Source organism: Hemiscyllium ocellatum, unplaced genomic scaffold (genome assembly GCF_020745735.1).
Source record: "Hemiscyllium ocellatum isolate sHemOce1 unplaced genomic scaffold, sHemOce1.pat.X.cur. scaffold_427_pat_ctg1, whole genome shotgun sequence".
Lineage (NCBI taxonomy): Eukaryota > Metazoa > Chordata > Chondrichthyes > Orectolobiformes > Hemiscylliidae > Hemiscyllium > Hemiscyllium ocellatum.
Window position 1 is genome coordinate 67,581 of NW_026869048.1, and position 22,300 is coordinate 89,880.

The 22,300-nt window shown below is 39.8% G+C and overlaps 1 non-coding gene across 1 annotated transcript; it reads left to right on the plus strand.

Annotated features, from left to right (window-relative positions):
• Window positions 1-12,087: 12,087 nt before the first annotated feature.
• trnah-gug (transfer RNA histidin (anticodon GUG)) lies at window positions 12,088-12,159 on the plus strand. The gene has a single exon. It is a non-coding gene; the product is annotated as a tRNA-His (tRNA).
• The last annotated feature ends 10,141 nt before the right edge of the window (window positions 12,160-22,300 follow it).

The following is a 22,300-nucleotide window of genomic DNA, read 5'->3' on the forward strand; positions in this document are numbered from 1 at the left end:
TTGTTCAGTTTATGAATTGCCAGAAACTTGTTTTTAGTTTTCCATTCACCTGCTCATTTTGACCGTAAGGTTTAAATACTTTGAAAATATTGGAGTTTGTTTATTTAAAAACAAGGTTTGCACATCTCTCACATATCTCTATTCTTGTATTATGATTCAAGAATGTTTCCTGGTGGAATTCAAGTAAATTCCAAACATTTGTTCACTTCAAGTAAGATCTGTAATACCCAATTATCAATCTGTTGTTAATGTTTCAGCTGGTTACATTGACATTGATTAGGTACTCATTCAGAGAGATCAACTGGCAATTATAAACTATTTGCAGGATTATTGAATTGAAAGAGAGATACAGACGGCCAATCATATTTTGGAAGGAATTGCTTTTTCATTCAAACGTGTCGGCTGTTCAAGAATTCTATATTATGTTCCATTGGTTTTCTTGTCCAGAAATCAAATTTATAATTCATGTGAATTTTAATGTGTTCCGTATTTGTATCAGATTTAAGAATAAAAAGACGAGAAATTAACATGAAAACTTCAGTGAATAGAAAGCACAGTAAACTAAATTGACAGATGCAACCTTTAGTATTACCTCTGAATATTCAGACAAATATTTCTAATGTCAAAAGAGCATGGTCAGGCAGCATGCGAGGAGCAGAATCGACGTTTTGGACATGAGCCCTTCATCAGGAATCTTTTTTGATGATGGCCGAATGCCCGACAGGCCGATACTTCTGCTCTTTGAATGTGCCTTCCCTTTTCCAATGCTACAGCTTTCCTCACCTTCTACAAATATGTTTAATGAACATGAACTGAAAATGTTAGCATCAGCAGTTGACCAAGACCAAATTGACACATTTTTTGCAATATTTATAGTGAAAGCCTGCTTGCGAACATGCAGAAAATTCGATCGAACAACATCTCTTGCCGTTAGAATCCTTGGCCATTCATAATAAAGAATAACCATGCTTTGAACAACCAATATGGTGTATAACGACTGAATTGAAATACCAGAGGACACCGATTGCATTTATTGGTGGGGATGATAACCAGATCCTTACTGTGATAGCGGTGATTGATCTCCTCGACAATAAAATTTTACTGTGATTATTCCACTGAACAGTAATTAGAGGTCATGAAGATCTTTTTGTGGCTTTATGTGCAGTGTTTCGTTTGAACATCGATTTCAGTACCATTGAGATATTTTTACAAGATTAACAATTGACACTTAAAGGTAAGTTTTAAATGCAACGTTTTAAAAAAATTGTTAGTTTTGGATAGCGAAACACAATTCTAAGTTTATCGAATCCATACTGTGTGGAAACAGGCCATTTAGCCCAACAAGTCTACACTGACGTTCCAAAGAATAATCCACTCAGCACCATTCTTCTCGCAGATTACTGGACATTTACCCCTGACTAATGCACATAACCTACACATCCCTGAACAGAACGTGCAGCTAAGCATGGCCAATCAACCTAACCTGCATATCTTCGGATTGTGGGAGAAAACCAGAACATATGAACTCCACACATACATGTGTCCGAGGATGGAATCAAACCCAAATGCATAACACTGTAAGACACGAGTGCTAACCACTGATCCTCTGTTCTCAATGCCCAATTTCCATGCAAGAAGTGAAAAAGTGAGAGACGTGCAAAATAAAAATCACTAACAAATCATGAATGAGCAATAATTAGAAAATTAATATGATCAAAGGACACAACAATATTCAGGTGAGTTTTATTGTTTAACAAAAAATTTGGGAATGAGCTAACTAATGAATAACGGGAAATGACGTTTGTTTGTTTGACTGATGGAGAAATTGACTTGCTTTTTATCTTTGCAACACTGCAGAAAAGTGGTTTATGTGCCTGAAATGTTTGAAGTAAGCTCTTTCCAATAAAAAAATCAATGCAATTCCATCGACTTATTCATCCTTAAGACTCAAACATTATCAAATATTTTCCAGGAATTTAGAACCAGCAGAATTAGTCACTTTGATTTCTTGGGACCTCAAACAGAATAAACAGCAGATTCTGTGAATTAGTCAGTCAATGCGATTATTCTGCTGAAGACAACATCCCTTCTTTGCAAAATGCTCAACTTCGAAAAATTCAAATATGTATTGTTATTGTTTAATGAGACAATACAGAGATGTTAATTCTTTTTCATTTGACTTAACAAAACGCAGGAATGTTACATGATTTTGTTGCGTGAAAAATACTTAAATTTTATTGTGATCAGAAATACAACAAATGTTCGCATCGAAGTGAAATATATTTAAATTAATTCAACTATGTTTCCGCGAGTAAAGTAAGAATTCATATTAATAATGATTGAGATTATACACTACAATATATTTAGTTATTAATGTAAAGAGCCGTAATTCCACATTTACGGCAAATACTGGATTGAATAATTATTAGGTATGAGCAACAACTGAATATAAAATTCGATCAATGAATTTAGAAATAATGAGAAATCTCATTTTGCTATGTGACTGAGGAATATTTGCAAACAAACAGGAATTATTGCAGTGAAAAGTAATTGCAGGTCTGTGAATTTAAAGTCTGTGACTATGGAGATCATTCAAATAAGCAAACATTAGACAGTCACAATTAATGTTGGATGGGAAGTCCTTGGATCCATTGTGGGAAACTTGACCTGAAAATCAAGTTTCATATTGTAGTGTTGGTACTCAGGAAAAATTGGTCAAATTAAAATCTGAATCTCATTTTACTTGTTCAAAAGACTGTCATAAACAATTGTGCAAGTATTATCATGACAATGACGTGATAATTAATGTTGCAATATAAGCAATGAAGATGATTCAATATTTCAAAAACACATTGCTGTGATGTTGATTGGATATTTATTAAAATTGGTAAATTGTGGAATAGAATATAGTAACTAGCTTTATGAATTGAAGAAAAACTGAACCAGTGATTATAGAACAACTTTTTCTTTCTTGACTAAAAAATGTAGATAACACAAGAAATATGAATTTCTATCAAATGGTTTCCTCATGGAGACATGTTATTTTAATTTAGATGATTATTATTATAATCAGAGTTCAGACATTTGTGTCAGAATTTGGAAGAAATTAATAGATAATGAAAGTGAGCATGAAAGTGAACAAATGATGCAGTCAATGATATTTGGTACATAAAGGAATTATAAAAATTGTTCATTTTGTACAGTGATGAATAATGTTGGAATCAAAAGACAAAAAAGAATCAATATGTTCAAAGCAGTTCTTTTCTTACAACTAAATGAAACCAATAATCATTTTGCATAGCACGTGATTTAAGAAAAACAGTCATTTCATGTGTTATGTAAATTGAAATCTACTTCCATTTTGCAAAAATGGAGTCTTTCCCAAATTCAAAATTTGGTTTGCTGAATTATAAAACAAAAATGGTTGTAATTTGGAATATCTCTTGCACACAAATTTAAAATATTTAAACTTAAAGATTATTAGAATGACAAAACGTTTGTTGTTTGCATGATTGTGTTACAGTCAATATCTGTGATAAAGTAGAAGCATTGTTTTAAGCAACATAAATCATCTTTAACTACTGAACTGAAATAGAATATATCAATTGCACTTGTTGCGTGGAATAGCAAACAAATGGTTACTGTTGTCATTGGTTTCAGGAGCAATAAGGTATTTTACTGAACAATAATCAGATGGTGATGGAAGTCTTTGTGTTGCTTTATGTGTATTGTTTAGTGTGAACATTGGGTTCGATAAAATTGAGATATTTACATGAATTAGGAACAGATCCATAATTGGGTGCGAATGATCTGATTTAAAATCAGAAAGTTTTTAATATTTACGAGGATTGCTGAGTGAAACGTTCTTAAACCATCATGCAATTAACGGGATAAGAAAGAGGTATGCAAATAGAACTTTCAAATGAGAACACCCTGATATTTTCACACCATTTAAGTATCATATTCAATATAACTAGATGACTGGAAAGCTAAAAACAAATCTCACACAATTGATAAACTGACCAGTAATTAAAAATTGATAAATAATAGCAAGTGGCATTTGTATATTTTACTGAGAAGTCATTGATCTTTCCTCATAGCACTGGAGCATAAAATTCTGTGTTGTTTTAACTAAGATCTACAGAACAAGATAAAATTAATGACTATCATGACTTTGTATATTTAAGCTTTATGACTGCAACATTCTCAAATATTTTCTGAGGAATATTGATTGAGTGGAGTTAGATACATTTTGCTATGAGTGACCAGAAGAAAGTATGTAGCAGATACTTTGATTATTGGAATGGACGATTATACCTCCAAATAATCTACAGACATTGTGACTGGAAATACAGTAAGTGTCAGCATCGAAGTAAGTTACAATCAAATAAATTCAAAAATGTTTCCAAGTTTAAAATAAATGCAATATTCACAATGATTGAGAGATTGTACATTGCAATGTCCTTGCAGTATTTATTGCACATAAGCATAATTCCATATTTGTAGCCCTTACTGGGTTACACAATTATTAGATATAAGATATGTTAGCAATAAAGGGAATTAAAAATACATATTCGTGAATTTGAGAATAATGAGATATCCCATCTTGATATTAGACTGAGTAATATGTAGAAATGAAGAGTAATATTGTAGGGAAAAGTAATTGGAGCTCTCTGAATTTCAAAGGCTGAGATAATTGTTATATTTCACCTGAGCAAAACTCAGACATCTGCATTGAATGTTGCCAGGGATATTCTTGGTCGTTTGGTATGTGCATGTGCCTGAACAAATAGGTATTAATATAGTAGCATTGACAATCAAAAATAGTGATTGATTATTTTAAACACCGCATTTTAAAAAGTCTATGTAAAATTGCTGTTCAATTATTGTAATTGATAATTGCTTTTAGAATCCTAACAGATAAATTGACTTAATATTTTTGAAAACACTTTTCTCTGATGTTGATTGGATATTCATTAAGATTAGAGAACTGAAAATTAAAGCATAAAACTTCGCTCTATGATGTGAAAAAAATCATTCAGAAGCAATTGAAAAAAAAATGATTTTGTTTAAAAATGCAGGCATTGCAAGATTTATATGCTTCCAATAGTTTTCTTGAAGAGTCATGTCAATTTTATTGATCTAATTTTTATCACAATAAATGTTTTGACATTTATTTCAGAATTAGGAGGAACATAATTTGGCCATGGAAGGGACTATTACTGTGAACAAACATAGAGTCAATGAATTTCATCTGGAAAGGAATTCTCATAATTATGTGATTATTGTTCACTGACATCTAATATGGGAGGAAAAGGAGAATTGTCAACATTTCCAAGCAATATTTTTCTTATAGTGAAATGAAAATAAAAATCATTTTGGAGGGCAATTCGTTTGAAAAAAGGAAACAGTCATTTGATTGAACATTTGAGTTGAAGACTCGTTCCCGTTTCCCCATTGTAGTCTTTACAATAATTTAAAACTTCGTGTTGGTTGAACAAAAGAACAAATTGGTAAAATCAAAATGTTTTCTTGTACACTAAAAAAAGTAAATGTAAAGCAATTTTATCCTGAAAATTATATCGCTCTGAATGTAATCATTTCACACACAATAAATGATTATGTTGAATTGAAATGTCATCATAGCTGTAGAAGTGTTTTCCCATGACAGGGAATGAAGACTCAGGAGGCAGGCTGAGCTGAGGCATGTGCAGCTAGCAGTTAATGAAGAGATCATCCCCCGAGGCCAATCATGGAAGGGAGATCCATGACACACTGTAACATATACAGTAAAAAGCAGCATTTTATGGACTTTCTGCATCACAATGGCCACATGCAATGTGGTTACAGCCCTTCCCTCCTCATCCAAACACTCAATTGAATCATATAATCGCAGATGGGCATTCTCATGGACATCCCCAGATTCCAATTGGGAACTTTCCATGCGTCTTATTGACATAGATTCCAAAGTTATTCCTGAACTCTCTCGGGCCTCTTAGGATACCTTATCAGTTGGGAAATTTTGAATTCTGCTAGTCGTTATATTTTATTTTATCAAAACCAATTACTCCTTATATTTTTCACTGTCTTAATTATGTATGTAGAAAGAAATAGAAAATACAGTTAATTTTAGCTTACTTGCTATAAGATTAGTAATATGACTTGTGTTATAAAGTTCGTTATATTGTGTAAAATTATACAGCTACTCTTTCTATCAGGACTTCATAATTAATGGGCAATCAACATCATACCGTGAATTTAATTCCTGAAACTAAGTAACTTCAAATCTCAGTCTAAATACTTTTCTATGATGTTTGTAATAGGCATTGGTTACATGTATCAAACTTATGTTGCAAATTTCCCCTATTATACTCAAGAATCTGTAAATAGAACCTTTGTTTAATGTTCTGAGTAACTAAAATAATAGCTATATCTGACAAATGCACTCTTCTGTTGTCCTAATAGCTGCTTTGTGAGATAACTGGGCTGTACCCTGCAGCTGCTGGTTATTCATTTATTGGGACAATTATCCTTTCATTTATGAAGATCAGGATTGGTCATTTGTCTGTATGTCGGCATGCTCTTATAAAGAAATGTCTGGAATGTTGTAGTCCTGGTGTTGGACTCGGTCCATTGGTAGTGTGCTTTCTTTTAATTTAAGGCTGGAACAGAATATTAGTCTAGTTTATCACCCCCTGACACTTTGTATTTTAGTTCTAAGGTAGGCTGCCTGTTTTTGAAAGTCAGGCATTTTGTATGAGCCGATATGGACCATTCTATTCCAGGTGGGGGAAGCCCAGAACAGCAAATCAACTAAGATTCAATTATTGAAATAAAAATCACCATTCGCTACCATTGGTATCTGTACAATGCAATGCGTTCATGTTACTGAGCCTTAACTACACACTTAAATCTAGATACACTGGATTTGGTCAATTCTTAACTATTAGATATAAGCAACAATTAATCTTAAAAACATTTCGTAGCGAATTTAAAAATGATTAGAAATCTCATATAGCTGCCCGTCATGTGTAAAAATGAACAGCATTTATTGGAGTGTAAAATAATCACACCTCTCTTAATATGTCAGGATGAATATTAATCCAATGATTTCTGTGAACATTCAAATGAGAAGGGAACAGATGTTACCTGTGAGTGTTGGATAAGGAATCATTAATTAGTTTGTATTTGTGTTATCCTGGAATAAAAGAACTTTTTTAAAAAATAATGACACTAAGAAATACTGGATTAAATTAAAATGTGAATTTGACGATGTTCGTTACAAAACCTAAACTGTGTGATTTTTGGAATGACAATGAATTGATAATTAATTTTAGAACTTTGGCAAAGTAAATGATTCAATATGTCTAAATGGATTTGCTCTGATGTTGAATAGATATTTCTTAATCTGTCAGCCGAGAATGCAAATTCTGGCATGATGATGTGGCAAGACATTAGACATTCAGTGAGCATTGATCAGAAATGGTTTGTCATTCAAAATTCTCAGATCTTCACAATTTCTATACTTGGTTTCTCTACTTTTCTTCTGAAGAAATATAATATATAATAAGAACAAATTCTGCATTGTACTTAATTCATGCAATTTTTCATCTCATCAATATTTAGACATTTGAGTCAGAATTATAAAGAAAGTAAGTCATAAGGGAGATTTATTTTCACAGAAGCATACAGTCAACAGCATTTATCAATGTATTTGTTTCGATGCTGTCTCTGAATAAACAGGTAAATACATTTAATGGGGATCTTTTGACAATGTAATGAGCCACAATTCAATTTTTATCATAATATTTGGCTAGGAAATCAGAAAAAAACCGAAATTCAGGACTTGCTTCATCTCGATACATGTTACGTGTAGTATCCTCAGTCATAAGAAATAAGGTGTCATCATGGGTCTGGGAAAGATATAGTGTGTAAATTATAATAAGGTTTCTCTTACGTATCTTTGGATCTGGTGAGACTGTGATGTTTGCTGTGATTATTCATCCTGAAAACAATAAGGCACGTACAAAACGTATTTCACCGAACAGTAATTTGGTGGTCTTGAAGACCATTACGAGTACTTTGATTTCAATAATGTTGAGCTGATTTCCATGATCTGGGAAATATTTTACAACATTTTTCCAAAATTCTGGATTCTCAGCATTCAATGGGTTTCATGAAAACACCCTTCATTAGTCGTCATTATCAAGCGAGGTGTATAATGCTCAGGCACTGGCTGCAAGTCAAGGTGCCAGGAAGTCTGCATAAAACTCTTCAAAGCTCAACTCTCGGGCTGGTTGTGACTGGAACTCTCGAACCTTTGTGACCTCTTTGACTGGTCTTTCCACAATTTTCTGGAGCTGATTATTTTGTCTAATGTTTGCTTTAGTTTGGCCTTTTTAGCTCCGATTTCTCCAGCGGTCGGAATATTTAGAATGTTCAATTATGTGCGACAGGTCACTTGACGTTACTAGACAGGGAAAATATGATTGGGAGATGCCGGTGTTGGACTGTGGTGTACAAAGTTAAAAATCACACAACACCAGGTTATAGTCCAACAGGTTTAATTGGAAGCACACTAGCTTTTGGAGCGACGCTCCGTCATCAGGTGATCACCCGATGAAGGAGCATCGCTCCGAAAGCTAGTGTTTTTCCAATTAACCCTGTTGGACTATAAACTGGTGTTGTGTGATTTTTAAATTTGTACACCTCAGTCCAACACCAGGATTCCGAAATCAAATCAACCATGAGTTCATTGAATGGTTGAGCAGACTCCTTGCGCTGAATAGCATACTTCCACTTGGTTTAACATTTCGTCTAACGCCTGATTTTATTCATAAGTTCAGAATTGTGAGGAGATGGGATGAAGTGACATAAAAGGATTATTGAACAGATCAGACACAGCAGGAACAAGGCTCATAAACTCAGGAAGTAGAAATATGCTGTGGCCTGGGGCAACAAATGACACTGGGCCCAGCACAGGTGGCTGTGTACAGAAGCTGTGATTGCTGAAGAAAGTTGCTAGATGTTATACAGTTGGCAAGTCAGTGATCACGCTGGATGATGGATCGTTGTATGATTCACACACAGCAGAAAGTTGTGAAAGAATGAAATGTTTGTTTCATTGGAGACATTTTCTATGGTTCCAATTCCGATTGACTGTTTGAAATACTGATCAGATTTTTGTGTGAAGTGTTAGGTCAAAATACTCATGAACAACCCCACTAGATAAGCCTGTGCTCCCGATCTGTAGGTTTTTTTTTTCTTTCTTTCGATGTAAATTCATAGAAAGACAAGATGGAATGTAGGGCGGAAAGAAAAATGGGTTCTTTCTCATTTCACCAATTTCATCTACAATTGAATAGAACGGCTGCTCTCACTCTTCATTTCGACTTTAATGTGGTGTCGATTATTTGTGAATCTCCCGTGCAGTGAAGGGCAAGAACAAGATTCTCGATCCAGTGTATACCAGAGTGTGAGCTGCAAATAAAAACTGCCAGAGAGGTACATAAAGTTAGCAACCAGAGTGTGACTCGAACCTGTGAATGTAGAGCACAGCGGTATAATTACCCACCACCATAATCCCTCGGTCCCCACTGCACATTTTGTAGAGGGGTGACATATGGCCACACCATTGTGATTCTGCCTTCACCAGAATTATAATAACAGCAAATTCCAATAAATAGCCATGCTGGTCAGAATGAATAACTGTCATTGATACATTCTGAGTCGCAAGAATCGCTGATTTGTTCGTTTCATTTTAATTTTGCTGAAACCTCACCATGTTCATTAATAATCAGAAGTGAATTAGATATATCTCATTGGAACGATTAATGTTGTATTCAAATTTGCTCGGACTTTATTTCAGCTTAAGGAAAATACTGCTAAGAAAAACAGAGGGTTAAAGTGCAAAAGAAAACCCACCAGTTTTGTTGCTCGTTGCTTTGGCAAATTTCACAGAGAACTACATGGATCAAACATCATGGTGTTTGTTCTCACATCCTGACCGCATGTGATGAAAGCAGGAAGTCGTTCTCCAAGCAACTGGTCACTTCCTATTCATTATGTAATATCTTCCATTCACAATAAATAAAAAAATCCACTCAGTTCCATTTACAATGTTTTTGGAACCAAATCTTATTCAGCTGCACACATTAAAGGAATTTCTTTACATTTAAAGTCAATTAACTTAGACATTGTTTCCCCACAACGTCCGACCGACTACACCCCATCCCTACACCTTTACCTACCCACACGCTGTGTCTCTCCTTGTGAAATTTATTCCTTGCATGTCAACAAAAGTGCCTTTCCAAATATTTTGAAAACCAGATTCTCGGAGTGACAGCGATTCTGTTCTCATCATTTCTTTCTCCTTCAAAGGTTTGTTTAAAGGTATTGAACACCTGATATCTAGATGTTTACTTACTTGAAAGATGGAATTTTCCACCTATTTACTCTGACCAAATATTTCATAACCTGCAAAAAAAAACATTAAGTCTTCCTTGGTTCAAGGCTAACTGTTCTCAGTTTTCCAAGAAGACAAGTGAATAAAATCTCATCTTCAGTACACCTCCATCAGCATCTTCTCTAATAGCTTTACACCCCAGTAAACCCCGTCATTATCAATTCATGGAATCACAGAACCCTACATTGCAGAAAGAGCATTTCAGTCAATCGGGCCGGTATCGACTCTCTGAAGAGCATCTCACCTAGACCCACCTCCCCTCCCTATTTCCATATATTTCACCTGAAGAAGGGGAATCCATCCCCCCTTATGATTTCAAATCAACCTGTTGGAGTATAATCTGACGTCCAGTGATTTCTGACCTTATCCCCACATTTCCCATGGCTAATTCACTTAACTTACTTAATTCACTCCCTGGACAGGAGAGGGCAACTTAACTTTGCCAATCAACCCAACCCTCCCTCTGAAAACCAGTGCGAATTACTGAGAAAATGTTCCATCATACTGAGTAAATGCTGTATCATTTTGCAATGGTTTTATACCCTGGTAACAGTCTCATCAGAATAAATGAACCCAAATTCAATGTATCAAAATGGTACTCTGTCCTTTACAATTTCATTCGTGCTGCGGGAAATGTTTCTGCACTCATATTTGAATGTGTTTACGTTGTTTCTTCCTCAGCTTCCTGCTTCTAGTAAACACTTCAATCCGGAACAAGGCTGTCAAATACTTTTCATTCCAACACAGTCACAAGGTGAAGTTTGCAAAAGGCACATGTTTGGCCGTTCACTGACACACAGCCTTCCTGAGAGCTGCAGTCCTTTCCCACCTTTATTCAGGCAGCACTGTCCTTCCTGCGACATGCCCCATCTAGAATAGAAGGACAGGTATCAATACCCGCACTTGGGAATGGAGCGACAGTTTTAAAATATTTACACTGTCCCCAGTGGAGAATTGAGCCCTGTGACAGGCGGGGATACTCACTACTATACTACCGAGAACAAGAGTGTCAAAGGAGGCCCTTCATCCAATTGTGGCCACACTTCTCAAATACAAATGCCTAATGAACTGAATCACATTTCACAATTCTTACTCCACAGCCTTATATGTCTTGGCATCACAAGCTCACATCTGAATATTTATTCAGGTTGTAAGGGTTTCTGTCGCTCTGAACAATGCAGATAGTATATTCCAAATTCCAACCACCCACTGGCTGATAAAGCTTTTTTGTACATCTTCGCGACTGCGCCACTCAGTTCCTCTGATTCTGGGGCTGGGAATTGGGACTATGTGGCAGCAGTGGTTACTGCCTTGTTTGGGGAAACTGGTGAAGTAGCCAATGTTAAACTGCATTACGATTGAAGCATACATTTCAACAACACCTGCACTGTCCCCGGAGTTTTTGATGTTTTGGAGAAATCTACTTATCTCAGCCTTCAGCATATTAATGATGGAATCACCACAGCCACTGGGGGAACTGATATTAAGCGGTCAGCCCATTCTGAGTTCCCACATATCTGCCACTATTCGCTTAGCACTGATATTGTGCATTTGGTGCGCTGCCTAATATGTCCTATGAGACTGTACTTATTGCATAGTGACAGCGCACTCATCTGTGCAATGCTGTGATCGTATAGTGGTTAGTACTCTGCGTTGTGGCCGCAGCAACCTCGGTTCGAATCCGAGTCACGGCAGTAATTCCTCTATCTACTCCAGCTCTTGGGAAACACAAAGGAATCTGTTGTTTGGATAAGGTAACTTTTTCCAAGGTGATGATCTTTTCCCTTCAAATTCTGCTCGCTCACATCTCTGTATTTCATATGTCAGAATTCAAATCCACCCGTTCTCAAAGATTTCACTCCCTCCTACGATCACTAACTGAACTTTTCATCCCACACCCCCATTACATTAATTTAGAGATGCCGGTGTTGGACTATGGTGTAAAAAGTTAAAAACCACACAACACCAGGTTAGAGTCTAACAGATTTAACTGAGCACTGGTTTTCTGAGCGCTGCTCTTTCATCGTGTGGTTGTGGAGTCATTTCCTATTTCATTAATGCACTGCAGAATCCAACACAGACTCTCACATTGATACCATTCAGTCTGTGCTGCTGCGGTCACTGTTGCTGGGTGAACGTGTCCCAACCCCACCATCGGGACCTGCAGATCAGTTGATCCATTTGGTTACGGCTGTTGTGAGGCGAATCCTCAGGAAGCAGCTTTTACTGATATGGACTTGCGATTATGGGCGGTCAAGCTCAGGAAAATGATACAGGACAATATCAAGGAAAAGCGACTTCTTTCAGAAAGATTAGTTTCACGGGTTTTCTGCAATGGCCGAGCGCTTTTACCACTGGACTGTTAACTCAGATACCAAGCAAATTAACCAGGGACCCGGGTTTGACTCCAGCCATGCCAGGTGTTAGAATTGGGAGACAATACATATCTGGAATTACGAATCTAATAACACCTATAAATACATGGCCAATTGTTGAAAAAAACAAAACCATCGTGTTCACTGAGATCCTTTGAGGAAGGAACCTGCTATTCTTACCTGGTCAGGCCTCGATGTGACTCCAGACTCACTGCAATACGGTTGAGTCTCGACTACCCGCTGTGCAATTAGGAATCGCAATCAATACTCCCGAGACAGCGACGCCCTCATTCCGTAACAGAATAGGAAAAAAAGTTAATTTAGCTCTCGCTAGATTACTGTGTGCAGTTCTGCAATTCACAGTATAGCAATGATGTGATGTCACTGCGAACGTTGCAGGAGAGATTCAATGGGATATTGTCTGGGCTGAAGAGTTTCAGTTAAGAGGAGAGATTGGACAGACTGGGGTTGTTTGTCACCGAGCAGAGGAGATTGGAGAAGACATGACTGAGATGTACAAAATAATGAGGGATATGGACAGGATGGACTGAAAGAAGCATTTGTTATTGATGGAGGGATTGAACACCGGAGCCAACAGATTTTGGGAAAAGGCAGAAAGATTTGATTGTATGTGCGGAAACGGTCAGAGAGGCGGAAACTCTTTTAACCTGAAAAAAATTCAGATGTGAATTTGTGATGCCAAGACATATCAGACTATGGGCTAAATCATGGAAATCTTGTTTCAGGTCGTTAAGCAGTTGTGTTGGACAAGTGCGGCCACAACAGGCTGCCGAGCCTCCTTCGATGTTGTTCTCTTCCACAGTATCGGGATTAGTGTCCCCGCCTGTCACTGGGCTCAATTCTCTGCTGGGGGGATCGTGAATGTTTTAAACATGTTGCTCTGTTCCCCAGTGAAGGTTATTAATGCCTGGCCGTCCATTCTCGATTGGTTATGTCACAGGAAGGACAGTGCTGTCAGAATCAGCTGGGGAAGGACTGCAGCTCCTGGGGAGAGAATGTGTCAGTGAAAGTGCAAACACGTAACTTCTGCAAACTCCACATTGTGTTTGTGTTGCAATGAAAACCATCATATAGAGTTGTTCCTGACTGTGTGTTTATATAAAGCAGCAATCTGAGGAAGAAAACAGAGTAAACCCATTCAGATCTGAGTGCAGAAACATTTCCAGCAGCACTAATGAGGTTGTACAGCGCAGAACCGCGTTTGGATGCATTGAGCTCGGTTTGAGGGCGCAGCTTGCTTTCACTCGGCTGAGTTGCAAGTGTATAAAGCCATTAAACATGATACGGATAGTGTTCAATATGATGGTACCTTTGCTCATTGGTTCGCACTGCTGGTAAGTCTGTAGGTTAGGTGGATTGGCCGTGTTAAATACGTTGATGTGTTCAGGGAGTGAATTCAGTAAGTTAAGTGAGTTAGCCATGGGTAACGCAGTGATAAGGTCAGCAGTCACATGATGCCAGGTTTCATTCCAACAGGTTTATTTGAAATCACAAGCCAGAGGCATGCCAGGATAGAGACGGGAGCTAGGTCTGTTTGAGATTCTGTTTCGACTGTCCCTACAGACCTGATCGGCTGAATTGTACTTTCTGCATTGTTGGGAATCTGTGATTCTATCAGAGAGGACACTACCAACTCTTACTGGGCTGCTAAGACATTAGAGACGATGCTGACGGCGTTTCGTGGGGATGTAATTTTATTTATTTGTGTGTTGAAAAATTTGAAACTGAACCAAGGAAAACCGAATGGAAGTTTTCCAGAGTATTTGAGGTTTGGAGAGAGTAAATAGGTGGTAAATCCTCTCTTTCAATTTCGCAAATTTCTGAAAGTCAGGCTTTCAAAACCATCGATGTAGAGCAAAGAAATAATGAGAGCAGAATTTCTGTCACTCTGAAAATCCATTTCCAAATATTTGGAGAGACACATTTCGAGACACAGAAGCAGTGAGTTACACTAGGAGAGAGAAAGCCTGTGGCCAAGTAAAAGTTTAAATGTGGTGTGTGTGTGTGTGTGGGGTGGGGGGGGCAGTTGGGGGGCAGTGAAAGGTGTGAGGAAACAATGTCTAATTTGGACGACTTTAGATGTAAAGAAATATCGGAAACGTATACAGCTGAATAATATTGAGCAAAGAACCATCGGAGTTTTGAAAGATTTATATTAATATTCTACATGAAACATTATAAATAGAACTGAGCATATTTTGTATATTGTCAAGGAAAGATATTCCATAATGAATAGGAAGTGACCTGTCTCTTGGAGATCGATTTCCTGCTTTAATCCCACGCCTTAAAGATGGGAGGACAATCGGCATGATGTTGGGTTCATTTGATACCCACTGAAATCTGCCAACGTAACCGAGCATCAAAACTGGCATCTTGTTTTGTAGTTTAACTTTCTGTTTTTCTCAACAGTATTTTCTTTAAGCTGAAATAAATTCGGAGCAAAACTGAATGCAACATTAAACGTTCCAATGATATAAATCCAATTCACTTCCGATCACTGCAATGAACAGAGTGAAGTTGCAGCAAAATTAATAAAATGAAACGAAGAAAACTGCATTTCCGGAAATTTTACCCAGTTCAGGTTCAGCCATATGAGAAAGCCCATGGAGCTAAAATATCACCTTCACTTCTCTCTCCATATATACTTCTTCACGTGAGAGAGAAACTGTCTGAAGAAATTATGCGTCAAGACTAAATATGCGTGTGAATGTGACGGCAATTTCATGTTTGCTGTTTCATTCTGAGACAGTTCCGACTCGGAATGAATCAAGCACAGGTATTCCTTCCAAGGACGAGGTGAATTCTTTGGATTTTGCTGGTATTATTATTCGCTAAAAGCAGAAACATTATGGTGTGGATTCGATTCCTCTCAGGGAATTTCTTATCCCTTGGGTGCACCATAGGTAATCTTGATGTGGTCACATGTGAGCCCCTTTGCAATGGGCTGAAGTGGCCCAGAGGTGAAGGCGACGGGTTGGTCTTTCATTGCGCATGTGTGGATTTGAATCCTACTCTGGCTGTTACTTCTATCAAAAACAGCTGTGGTTTTCGTTTGTGCCTCGTATCTTTAGTATACATTGGATGGAGAATCTTGCTCTTGCCCTTCATTGCACCGGAGATTTGTGATAAATTGAAACCTCATCAAAGTCGAAATAAAGCAATTTGTTTCCGTTGTAAGTTTTATTGGGATAATGAAAAGGAGTGCAAACGTTTCTTTCCTCCTATCATTCCATCTTGACTTTCTATGAATTTACATCGAATGAAAGCAATACAAATAAGGAGAGATCAGGTCCAATATTTTATCCAGTTGGATTGTGAATTTCAATGTAACACACCACACAAACTTTTGATCAGTATTTTAAACAGTCAATTGAATTGGAACCGCAGAAAACTTTTCCAATGGAATGAGCCTTTCATTCTTTCACAACCTTTTGCTGTGTGCATCACACCGGCATCCGGCATCCAGCGTGATCACCAAGTTGGCAACAATATTAGATCCACCAATTTACTTTAGCAACCACAACTTCTGCACATACACATCTGTGGTGTGCGCAGTGCCATTTGTTGTCTCCAGGCCACAGCACATTTCTTGTTTATGAGCTGATGAGCCTAGTTCCTGATCTGTCTGATCAGTTTGAGAAACCTTTTCTCTCACTTCATCCCATCCCCTCAAAATTCGAAACCTATCAACAAAGTAAGGCATTAGACCAAATGATGCAGTTGTGGAATCGGCCATTCAGACCATCGAGTCTGTTCGAACATTCAATGGACTCATGGCAGATCTGATAATCTTCAACTCCATTCTCTTGCATTGCCTCGACAAAGCGTTATCGTCTTTCTGATCTGACTGGCACAGTTTGAAAATGCACAACAACGCAACCTCAACAACAGTTTGGTAAGGAGTTCCACTGATTCACTGGCCCCTGAGCAAAGAAATGACTCCTCATTTCTGAATTAAATCGGCAAAATCTAATTCTGGGTTCATGTCCTCTGGTGTTCTCCTCATACCAGAGGGTAAACCACCTGCCCGTAACTACCCTGTCAAGATCCCATGAATATTGAACGTTTATAAATGTTATCATGTGATTATACAGGTCCCCTCCGCCTCCTTTGTTTCAAAGAGAATAATCCCAGCCGAACCAATCATTCCACGAAGCTCCGTTTTCTCGTGTGTTGACAATATATCCATAAATCTCTGCTGCTCCCTGCAGCGTCCTTACATATTATGAAGGCAGGTGGAGAAATTTATGCGAAGAAATGTTTGAAATTTCAAGCACAGATGGGAACTGGAATTTGAAATCAGACAGCGACTGGAATCAGATTTGTCCACACAAGGTCGAAATACAGTAATGATAACTCTGACAAATGAGAATCTAATCATATCCCACTGACATTCAATGGCTTTACTGAAACCAAATTACCCCGTGTAATCGTGGACGATTACATGGGGTAATACTACCCAGAGCTTGTATTTAAGGGGGAAAAATAGGATAGAAACTGGCGATATAAACATTTTGACAATAAAATCATGTCCTTTGGTAGACATGTTTATGATCATCAACTCAACTCGTGTCTCCGTGAACCCTACATCGTTTGCAAGGCACAAATGAGACGTGGAACATAACTCTATTTGCTTCGATGCGTGTCACTTCCATACCACTTAAGGAACTGGACACAGTCCATGACAATGCAGTCACCTGATTGAACTCTCTTCAACACCTGTCATATTCATTCCCCTTCACCACTAAGGCACAATTGCACCTACAAGATGCACTGGTGTAAGTCATTTGGGCATTTTTGACAGAACCTTCAAAGCTCAACAGCTGTCCTGACTCTAAGGACAAGGTTGGAAGATGCAACGAAACACTACCATTTGAAAGTTCCCCTCCAAGGGCCATAGCACCCTGACTTGGAAAGGAATCAGTGATAAACTCATTGGTGAAACGGTCGTGATGGAAAAAGTTGCATACTTCAGCCTTCCATCTTTTATCTTACAATTTTAAAACGTGTTGATTTATGCGGTGACAGGACTTGTGCTCAGTCCATCAGCTGTTCAATAATCTGGTGTTTGCTAATTTTCTACTATCATCCACAGCCTGTAGTCAACATTAGACAATGTCCGAAAAACCTCTCAATTAACTGATTCCCCCCAGGTTAGAGTGGTGTTGGAGAAGCACAGCAGGTCCGGGACATCTGAGGAGCAGGAAAATGAACATTTCAGGAAAGGTCCTTTATCAGGAATGAGATTGGGAGCATATGGGATAGAGAGATAACTGGGAGGAGGGTGGGGTTGGGGAGAAGGTAGCTGAGAGTGCAGTAGGTGAATGGAGGTGGGCGTGTCAGAACAGAAGGTGGATTGGATTGGTGGGAATGAAGATGCACAGGTGTGACAGGTCAGGAGGACGGTGTTGAGCTGAAAGGTGGGGACTGGGGTAAGGTAGAGAATGGAGAAATGAGAAAACTGTTGAAGTCCAAATTGATGCCATGAGGTTGAAGTGTCCCAAGGCGGAAGATGAGGATTTCTTCCTGCAGGCATCGGTTGCTGAGGCAGTGGCGATGGAGGAGACCAAGGACATGCATATCCTCGGGAGAGTGGGAGGGGGAGTTGAAATGTTTGCCATAGGACACTGAGGTTGATTCTTGCGGGTGTCCTGGAGATATTCTTTGATGTGCTCTGTGAGAAGGCATCCGGTCTCCCCAATTTAGAGTAGACTGCTTTAGAAGCAACGGTTACAAGAAATGACATGTACGGAAGTGCAGGTGAATCTTTGTTGGATGTGGAAGCCTCAATTGGAGCCTTAGACAGAGATGAGGGTGTAGGTGAGGGTGCATTTTTTGCAATTCCTGCAGTGACAGGGAAAGGTGCCAGGAGGGATGGGTGGATCATTAGAGGCCGTGGACTTGACTAGGCAGTCACAGAGCGAATGGCCTCGGCGGAAAGTGGATAGGGTGGGGAGGGGAACAAATCCCTAGTGGTTGAATCCGTTTAGAGATGATGAACATGTCAGCGGATGATGCGATTTATGCAGAGGTTGGTGGGATAGAAGATAACGAGTAGTGGGGTTCTGTCCTTGCTGTGGTTGGAGGTGTAGGGTTCATGGGCGGAGGTACAGAACATGGATGAAATGTGTTGGAGGGCATCTTCAACCACATAGGAGGGGACGGTCTGGTCTTTAAAGAAGGAGGCCATCTGGTGTGTTATGTGGTGGAAATGGTCCTTTGGGAGCAGAGGGAAAGAACAATGACTGCAGATGCTGGAAACCAGAGGTTAGATCAGAGTGATGCTGGAAAAGCACAGCAGTTCAGGCAGCATCCAAGGAGCAGTAAAATCGACATTTCGGGCAAAAGCCCTTCATCAGGAATAAAGGCAGAGTGCCTGAAGGTTAGAGAGATAAATGAGAGGAGGGTGGATGTAGGGAGAATGAAGTACCGAGTGCAGAACACACCATGATGGCCTCCTTCTTTCGAGACTGCCATTTCCCTTCCCACGTGGTGAAAGATGCCCTCCGATGCATCTCGTCTACATCCCGCACCTCCGCCCTCTGACTCCACCCCACCAACTCGTAACAAGGACAGAACCTCGCTGGTGCTCATCTTCCACCATACCAACCTTCGCATAAACCAAATTACCCACCGACATTTCCGCCACCTCCAAACAGACCCCACCACCAGGGATATATTTTCCTCCCCACTCCTTTCTGCCTTCCCCAAAGACAGTTCCCTCCGTGACAACCTGGTCAGGTCCACGGCCTCCAACAACCCCCAACCCCGTCCTGGCACCTTCCCCTGCCATCGCAGGAATTGCAAAACCTGCGCCCACATCTCCTCCCTCAACTCCATCCAAGGCCCCAAAGGAGCCTTCCACATCCACCAATATCATTTATTGTAACCACGGTTCCCGATATGACCTCCTCCACATTGGAGAGACTTGAAGCCTCCGAGCAGAGCACTTTACGGAATATCTCTGGGACACCCACACCTATCAATCACACTGCCCTGTCGCCCAAAATTTCAACTCCCGCTCCAACTCAGCCGAGGACATGGACGTCCTGAACCTCCTTCACCGTCCCTCCCTCACCACCCGACGCCTGGAGGAAGAACGCCTTATCTTCTGCCTCGGAACACTTCAACACCAGGGCATCAATGTGGACTTCAACAGTTTCCTCATTTCCCCTTTCCCCACCTCACACCAGCTCCAAACTTCCAGCTCAGCACTGTCCCCATGTCTTATCCGCCCTGCCAATCTTCCTTTCCAACTATCCACTCCACCCTCTTCCCTGACCTATCACCTTCATCCCCTCCCCAGCTCAACTATTGCCCGAAACGTCGATCTTACTGCTCCTCGTATGCAGTCTGAACTGCTGTGCTTCTCCTTTGGGAGCTGATACAAAGCAGGTGGAGGAATTGGGAATACAGGATACTGGTAGCGCAAGAGGTTGGGTCTCCTCTACACTGGGACCAACAGACACCTTCTCGCAGAGCGTTTCAGTGAACATTTCCAGGACTCCCGCAACATTCAACCTGAGCGCCCCAAGACCGAACACATCAAATCCCCTCCACACTCTCCCGACAACATGCAGATCCTGGGCCTTCTCCACCACCATTCCCTCACCACCCGACGCCTCATCCCCCATGTCGGGACCCTTCAACCCCAGGGCATCAATGTGGTCTTCACCAGTTTCCTCATCTCCTCACGCCCACCTTATCCGACTTCAAACCTTCCAGCTTGGCACCATCCAACTGACCTGTCCCACCTGTTTACCTCCCTTCCTACCTGTCCGATCCACCCTCTTCTCCGACCTACCACCTTTCACCCCATCTCCATCTATCTATTGCACTCTCAGCTAAATTCTTCCCAGACCCAGTCCTCCTATTTATGTCTCTATCCATGAGGCTCCCAGACTTATTCCTGATGAAGGTCTTTTGCCCGGAAAGTCACTTTTTTCTGCAACTCGGATGCTGCCTGACCTGCTATGCTTCTTCAATACCACTCTAATATTGATTTGAATCCAGCTCCTGCCGTACATGCTTCAGTCCAACTGATTTGCCTGTCCATTGATCTTCAGAGATCTTGCATGTCGACTCCATGATCTCTTTGTCTGTCTACACCACACAGAACGCTCACTGTCATTGTTTTTTCTCCCCAAATTCATTTACACTCATTGGTCTGAATTCAATTCCATTCAGCATTTTACCTTTCCACCTGATTGATACATCCCAGCAGTCCCTGGCATTTTAACCTTAGTCAACTACACGACCAATTGTTGCATCATCAGCAAAGTTCTAAATCATGGCTCCTGCAACTAAGTCTAAACCATTGATCTACATCAGAGTACAGTGGCATTTCACTGGAAACACGCATCCAGCCATGGTTCATTGCTGGTTGGGATTAACAGCTCCTTATTCTTCCACGGAATGTGGCTATCATTGAATTGAAGAGCATTTGTTGTTAATTCTAATTCACCTTGAACTAAGTCATGGATTAACAACATTGTTGTGGGTCTGGAGTCACATGTTGACAGAATTCATTCCGGTCGGCAGATTTCCCTTTCGAAGGGACATGAATGAATGGATTTTCAGCAATATAAAGTTATTTTCGCTGTTCCTGAGATTGGTTTTATTTTCCAGATTTTATTCTTCGAATTTAACTATCAGCAACTGCCACGTTCCAGTCTCCAAATATTACCATCCCAATAGATCGCCTCTGCACTAACAAGTCCCTGCTGCATTTCTCCATTCAAAGAATGACATTGTCAATTCAGATTATCACAGATGGAGAGAGAACAGATCGCGTTTCAATGTTGGAATGGAAGCAATGTACACTGGATTGGATTGTTCAGTGGAGCAAGAGATTGATGTGGAGATGATGTGAGCAAAATCAGTTCTTACTGTTAAGATAACAAAATGCCGCTTTGTTAAGGAAAATCTTTGAAAATGCTTTCACCGTGGGTGGCATGGTGGCACAGTGGTTTGCCATGCAGTACCAGAGACCGGAGTTCAATTCCCGACTCAGGCGACTGACTGTGTGGAGTTTGCACGTTCTCCCCGTGTTTGCATGGGTGCCCTCCCACAGTCCAAAAATGTGCTGGTTCGTTGAATTGGCAATGCTAAAACTACCCGTAATATTTGGTGAAGGGGTATGGGTGGGTTGCTTCGGCGGGTCGGTGTGGTCACACTGCAAGTCATCCAATCTAATTCGAATTCTCAGGCTTCCTCTGAGCCAATCCTCAGTGCGGGTTAATGCTGCTGCTGATTGTTAATAATATGATAATTTGAGACGAATATACCTTTCCACCCCGCCTTTGACCAGAATCACACCCAGCCTCATCATTTCACGTGCTTGGATAGTCAGGTTTTTTTTTTCCCTGAGGTCGGGGAATCCAGAACGCGAGGGCATAGATTTAGATTGAGAAGGGAAAGATATAAACGAGACCTAAGG